This window comes from Macadamia integrifolia, chromosome 3, assembly GCF_013358625.1.
Source record: "Macadamia integrifolia cultivar HAES 741 chromosome 3, SCU_Mint_v3, whole genome shotgun sequence".
Lineage (NCBI taxonomy): Eukaryota > Viridiplantae > Streptophyta > Magnoliopsida > Proteales > Proteaceae > Macadamia > Macadamia integrifolia.
The window spans coordinates 36,778,492-36,786,008 of record NC_056559.1 but is presented as its reverse complement, the minus strand read 5'-3'; the positions used below and the strand labels follow the sequence as shown (position 1 = coordinate 36,786,008).

General features: G+C 39.7%; 1 protein-coding gene across 1 annotated transcript in view; it reads left to right on the top strand.

Annotated features, from left to right (window-relative positions):
- Window positions 1-7,517, top strand: part of LOC122073209 (probable RNA-binding protein 18) — a 13,576-nt gene that overhangs the window by 3,932 nt on the left and 2,127 nt on the right. The window lies entirely within an intron of this gene.

Genomic DNA, 7,517 nt, shown 5'->3' with positions numbered 1-7,517 from the left:
ACAGTTTTCAGCACTATAAAAGTAACTAGGAAGAAGGAAGAAGACACACAGTAACTCGTAAGACTCACCGTGGGAAGAAAAAAAAAAAATACTCAACTCAAAGTCTCACCGTAGGAAGAAAAAAAAAAAACTGTTAAAGACTTACAACTTACAACTCTCAAGTCTCACCGTATGGTGTATGACGAAGATGAAAGAAGAAGGAAGAAGAAGGGAGAAGAAAGAAGAAGAGAGAAAAAAAACCGTATGGTGTATGATGAAGATGAAAGAAGAAGGAAGAAGGGAGAAGAAAGAAAAGAGAAAAAAAAAAGCGCACAAAGAAGATAAGAAAACTCAGAAATTAGAAAAAAAAATGATAACATACCTAGAGAGGTGGAAGGAAACTTCGCCGGAGGCTGTCGGAGGAGAATAATAGTTGCCGGAGAAGAATCGAAGGAGGAGGGACGAGGGAGTGAGGGACCTCACCGTCGGTTTGGGGTTTTGCGATTTGGAGTGGAGACTGAGAGAGATGCGATTTGGGGTTGTCTTATAAAGTTTTTGATCCAATGCATCACATGTGCATTAAAACTTATACACCTGCCAATGAGAAAATGTAATTTGGAATCTTCATCAAGCAATTTTAAAATGTGTTTTAAAAAAAGCAAAACACATAAGGCGACCGCCTTTGTCGTAAGTCGTCCTAAGGCGTCGCCTTTCACGCCTTGTAGCGCCTTATAGTATAAGGTGACCGCCATAGTCGCTTCACATAAGGCAGTGCTCTGCCTTATCATTCCTAGATCGCATCAGTGCTGACACCTTACCAGCGCCTTAAAACTACTATGTGTTACAGAATTAGAAGGTATAATCCACAGATGGAACTGATCTTGATGCAGAATCACGGCTGAATTGGATTGACCCCTTTCGGGCAATTTAGACCGAGATGATCTGGGTTCAATTGATTTTTGGAATCTAGTAGGGTTTTAGGAAGTAATTAAGAGATGGGGATTCTATTTTATTTCTTTCTCAGACTTTAATTGGGAGGAATTGTTTATGGTGCCTGGTAGGTGCAAAACAAGGGTCATGTGACCTTTTCTTCTCCCCCCCCCCTTTCTTTTGTGCGATCTTGTCTCTCTTATCTTCCCTTCTCCATCAATCTGCTACTGCTACTTCTCTTTTCTATTTTCTGTTTCTATAAACAGATTCTGCTACTCTGTTTTCTGGGTAATATTGAAAGCCCCAAAAGTTGGATCAATCTCCTTTGATCATCCTTCTTTCCTCGTATTTTGTGGGTTGGGACAATACCCTAGGACGACCCAGGTTGCATAATCTGAGACCCAACCTTCGCCTGGACTGGAAGTTCCAACTCAGCTTTCAGTTGGTTTCTGTCCACCGCCACTCCTATTTTCAGAGATTTATTTTCATGTAAAGGGTGTTGATTTGGCCTGCTGTTAATCATCACAAGGGAACCAAAGTGTAGGGATTTCCTCCTGTAATTTCACATTGAAAGAGCCCCATATGAAGGAGTTCTTGCATCTGTAACAGAATCAGTTTCCTCCGGGTTTCTGGTTTCGTATATACCAAGGTTGTTATAACCTTTAAGTTTATCCCTTAGCTATCATTAGCTTTATCTTTCTCATTACCTCTTTACCCCCACTTTACCTTTTTTATTATCTCATGACTTATAATCACTGTTAATTCCCATTTATGTAATATACACGATTTGCCTCTTTTCTCTTGTTAGTTGAGCTTCATTATATCACAGAATTTCCATTCACTTGTTATTTGGGTTGGAATTATTCGCGTGGGCCCATTAGCAATCCGAATCAGGTTATTTGAACCCCGGATCCACATCAGATCTTACAGTTGAGTGAAAGATATTCTTAGCAGCTGATGAACTCTTCAAATTTACAGTCAGTTCTGATGGCTGGATTGAAATTTACGAGGCGTCGCCTTATTAGAAGGTAGGAAATCAAATTAGCAACTATGGTCTATAACCAAATCCAGCCCTTGGATTAGGCTGAATCTAATATCGAAGAAGGGCTCCAGGGAAGGTATTACTCTGCCAGATACGCACTGAAACCATGAACCTGATCTGAAGATCTGACTCTTGAAGCCTGCTACACGGGAACATCGAATACAGTACTTGCAAGGTATCTTCTTATGTCTTCAGCCAGTGCTTGGAGCAGCAATAAGATATACTTCTCAGGCCAAGCAGCAACTTCCAGCAGCAACAATGAAACTTTGCTTGTGTCTCTGATGTGCAGTATGTCACAGAACAGTAAAATAGAAACCAATAATAAAACATAAAATAGAGGTCAGGAAGAGAATGGATAATGGTTTTAGTCTCACTTGCACCTAGGCCTCTCACCTTAAGGTTTCTCACCTCACATAGGACTCTCCTCCCCTACTGCCTCTCACAGCACTCATGGTTAACAATCCATTTTTTTCCATTTATTCAAATCGTGGGAAATAGGATTCCATTCTCTTTATTTATAATGCTGAACATAGTCATTAAAAAAAAAAATAGAAACTCTAGCTATTGGAGTAATAACGATGCAAGAAAGTAGAAATTAATAGATAATAATATCCTAACAAATATTGGTGGCATCTCATCAAAGCCAGCTGTTGATATTTGGCCCCATGACACTGTTCACGTGAACAGTAACTGCATGAGCAGTGTTTTGGTCCTTTTCTTCTTCGTGCTTCGATTTACATCATAAACTCTTTATTCTCCCTACCTATGGAGTATAATTTTATGCTTAGTCTGTGCAAGCAGCCGCTCAAAATAGGGAGGGTGAACTCGTCTTCCTGACCTCTGGCTCAAAAATGAAAAGAGACAGCCTTACAAGGAAACCATTCCTTGATGGCCTGTGAAGTTTGTCTGACATGGAAAATTTGATTTAACCAATCTGACGATTCTGACCATTGGATAGATGGCCACGATTTGGACTGAGCATGTGTTAATCTCCAAATTCATTCAAGTATATATTGTCATTTGCTCCTTACATTTTAGACGTCTGCTTATTTTCAATGTTTTTCAGAAAGTTGGCTTTCAATGACTTTTAAAAGATTTAGGCTGAAACTGGACATGTGAATAGATTCCGTGGGCTTAAATCCCCCCTAGTCTTAGGCAGTGCCTTCTCTCTGCATGGAAGATATTAGGGTTAGCATTCCCTGTGGGCTGACAAAGAGTACCGTGAACAAGTCTGGCATAAGATCCGTTGTGCATCTAAGGTAGTAAGTTTACGGAGTATGAACTATTAATGCTTTTTTATAGTGGTGGCACATGCTAAATCTTTTAAGGATCCTGTCAGGAGAACTCTTCTTTGGTTTGACCAAATAGGAAAATCACCATTCTTTGATGTGTATGCCTTCCATCTGGAACTATAATCTCCTTATGGGACCCAAGGAAAAGTGCTTTTGGATTCTAGGTCCTGTAGAATTCAAACACTTGTCACTGACCGGCAATCCTTTGTCATAAAACAGTTCAAACAAACACCTTTCAATATTAGAGTGCTTCCACCATTTTTGCTTCCTTGATAGTTTGTCTTTTCTCATCCCCCTGATGGTTGAAATCTTTATTATTCCATATCCATCTTCTGCAGTGTTATTTGTTCATTGCGAGTTTGGCTGAAAAGGTTGGTTAAACCTTTCAACCAGGTTGATGCTTCACATGGGTTATCTTTGCGTTGCTCTTTGTATCATGCCCCATAATGAATTGATTGTCCTTCCTAGAAGAAGGATGAAGGATTTGAAAGAAGTGGAAATTTTGTCACAATACATTTTCTACTTTCTCTAAATCAGTACCTTTTCACTAGGGAACAAATTGATGGGTTACTTGAGTTTGTTACTTAGGAATGGAAGGGATGATCAGAAATAATTTTTTTATTTCTGAGCTGAAATTTTTGTCAGAGAGGAATTCTAGTTGAGAACATTAGGAATGAAAAGGGAAGGTGAAGTAAGGTACAAGGAGGGAGAATATCGGCATCCAACTAGCAGAGCCAAGATGAGCTCAAGAAGCACAGGGGACAATCTCGGAAGTGGATCACTAGGTCAGTACTAGAGCAGCTGGATGATTTAGATAAAAAATGTGGATGAGGACAGCCAGCTGCTGGTGTTGAAGAGGGTACTGTTCTAGGGGCCATGGGGCATGAAACAAGTAGGAAGTCATCTGCGTCATGTCGTACACCTTCATATAGTGACTTTCAAGGATACTACTTTCTTCCCCCAGCCCCCCACCCTTTTCTTTTGGTTGCTTGAATGTAATCCATGAGTGCAGAAAAGGATATCAACATCCCTCCTGGCCAAAACATTCAAAACCAGGATCATGGGCTTAAATCCAAAACTTGAACTGTAGATCTTACAGCAAAAACCATTACCAACCAAAAGGAGAATGGTCTTTCACCATAGTGTGATGAAAGCACTCAGCGTCTGGGATCACCTAATAGTAGCATGACCTCTGAAATCTTTTTGAAGGAGGACATTTAGTTCCTGTGGGGTATTGACAGAAAACCTTATCGTGGTAGGGTGGTGAGCAACAGTTTTAGCCAGCCGGTCTGGTACTCAAATCACTCTCGCAATAGTTCCTGTATCTTGAACTAACAAAATACCTTTGTTTTCTCTCACCCCCAACACCCAAAAAAAAAAAAGAAAGTAGAAGAAGAAGAAAAAAGAATGTTAGTCAGTCACCATAGTGATGATGTCTTGGGTGGGGAAAATCCTAAATGCCCAAACTGCCCTTTAAGGGTATTGAATAGACAGGAAGTTTCCTTTCCCTACCATTGTTGAATAAGTCTTCACCTCCAACCTCCCTTTGCTCTGTGGCGATTTGCAGACGCTGGAGAAGAACAAACACTCAAATCGCTCCGATGGGCAGTCTCCGGCAACCACACCACCCTTTGTATCCTCCTTTTCCTGAACTTCAGCTTCGATGGTTCGTATCGTGCTTGGTCATAAAGACCGCATCTCCTGGTTTTAGTTCCTCACTCTCTTCCATACAATTGACCCACAGGCTAGAGAGCTGTAATGTGAATAAGAGAATGAAAACGGCATAGTTCAGATGAAAAAAAAAAATTATCTACTGAGATTGGAAGTTGTTAGCAAGAATTACTTCTAGAGAGGTCGACCGACCACCAAGTTAATTCCAAAATCAAGATTTATCCCTTCAGTTTTTTTCCTAATGTAAAAACAAAATAAGATTCAAAATATAAGACGAGTAATACTGTTGCAACTCTAAATTATTAAGACTTAAAGATCAAACAAAGAGAATAAAAGAAGAAGCAGCAACCGCCTCTCCTCATTGTCGACATTGATTCCTCCATCCTCCGATGGAACCCTAACCTGATCCTCTAGTTTCAACGATCCCTTAACAGCCGACGTTATCCTCCTCTAGTTTCAACGATCCCTTAACAGCCGACATTATCCTTGGCCTCTACTTCGGATACTCCCTGTTCAACGATGACCCTGAATCCCTCTCTTCTTCTGTCAGTTCTGACAATTCTTTCGATCTGGGTGATGCCCAACTCCATCTCCACTCCAAATGTCCTTCATAGATCCAAATATTTTGCAGCGCTTCTATCCGATTGATGGCAGAGAAAATCTGACTCTAGCAAGGATTCAGAGAACTCCAACAAGATTTACTTTCTCAATCTGAACGTTTCATCGACAATTGGGTCCTTCAATAACCATCTTACGGTTTCTTCATCGACTGCGGGAGTTGTAGAGCTGTAATCTGAGAATAAAAAATGCAATAATTGAGATCAGAATCGTGGAGGCACAAAACAAAATCACAGGGAAACCTTTCTTGAAAACAAGGAAATGCGTGGGGGGTAGAGGCAGTAGGCCATGTGCAGGGGGCAGTTTCAGTGCAATGGACTGCTGATGTGTCATGGCGGTGATGCGTCACAGCTGCCAGGGAGTTGCAGTGGTGAATCGATTTGGGTAATTTTAGGTTAAAACCTTTTAAGGGTAATTTGGTCATTTTAACTTCAAAGGTTTCAGTTGAATAATCTAGAAGGGTAAAATTGTCTTTTCCATTCAACCACTAACGGCAGCTAACACTGTCAGGTTTCATCGGCCTTCAAGTAATATTTTCAAACTTTTGGTATCTCAAGCAATCTGGCCATAGTTTAAGGGGTGTCCATGTAATTATTATTATTATGGTGGTGGTGATGGGGGTGGGCTTGACAACCTTAGAAGTGACTGAGAATACCTAGGAAGTGATTCTTTAGCCTGGATACTAGGGCTTTGACAATTGATGAGGAGAAGCCATTTCCATTTAACATCTAGGCGGGGTGGGAGTACACAAGCAAGGTTCAGAATTTCTGTTTCGACCCAGTTAGAAACTGAAATATTTTGGTATATTTTGGCTTGGCCATTTCGGTGGTCAAATGACCATAATTTGGTCCAAAACTTCAGGGCAACCCTAATTAAGCATCTTTAAACACGTTTACACCTGTAGATTATTAAAAAAAAAAAAAAAAAACCCAAAGGGTACTTCAGCTACAGACCCTAGATTGCTAGCCTACACCGTATTTGGCCATATACTCTCTAATATAGCCTATTATACATATAATTTAGTATTGGACCACACAAAATCAATTAATACAACTAAAATTTGCGTTAGGAATGAAAAAACATAATATAGAAAAGCATTTCATAAATATCAATAACATTATATGTGAGATGCTGACATTGGTACATGTTACATATTACATAAAACACTTTGTCAAGTACAAGTTACCTAAAACACTTTCTCAAGTACAAGTTACATGGTATATGATGTGTTACATATAGAATCTTAAATAAATCTTGCCCAAATCCAGTAAATTTTCGATGTGGATACACTCAAACAGTCTCTAACATCTTGTTCCACCAAGAAATATAGATGATTTGGAAAAAAATACAAAATCTGGGTTTTTCCCTCTCTTTTCAAATTGTCGATTCGCAACGATCAAAACATTGTATTTATAACATTGCTTTATTTAGATACCATAGTTTTGAAACGAGACCAAAATTTCGACCAAAATGCCTAAATTTCAGTTGAAATATGGTATGCCTATAGAGTCTATCCTTGTTTTGTTTCGAGGCTTTTGGAAACCGAAATATTTTGACCATGTACCGAAGTCCAACTAATTTTTGGAGGTGCTCTTAAAGGTTGGTGAGACTATGAGACTGTCCTCCACACCGACTAAGGTTATTGGCACCTGCTGCACAGACAAACACAATCCATGACTTGAAACATATGTTGGTGCATTGGCATCTTGAACCATGGAAAATGTAGGCAGAGGAAGAAGAGATCCATTCAATGTAGCTTAAGGAGAAGGGAGAGGTTGCAGATTCTTTTGATTGGTAATGAAAATGAAATGTAACAAGCTCTAACTTTTAGGTGTTAAATACTGTGAAGGGAAATTTGTCTAACTAAATGCCTCCCTTTACTTGGGTTCATGTGTTGGCATGTTTGGCATTTTGCAGTCTGAATAAGCGGGTAGAGGAAAAAGAGTCATAACAGCTCTGCTAAGATTTAAACCCCACCAACCCCC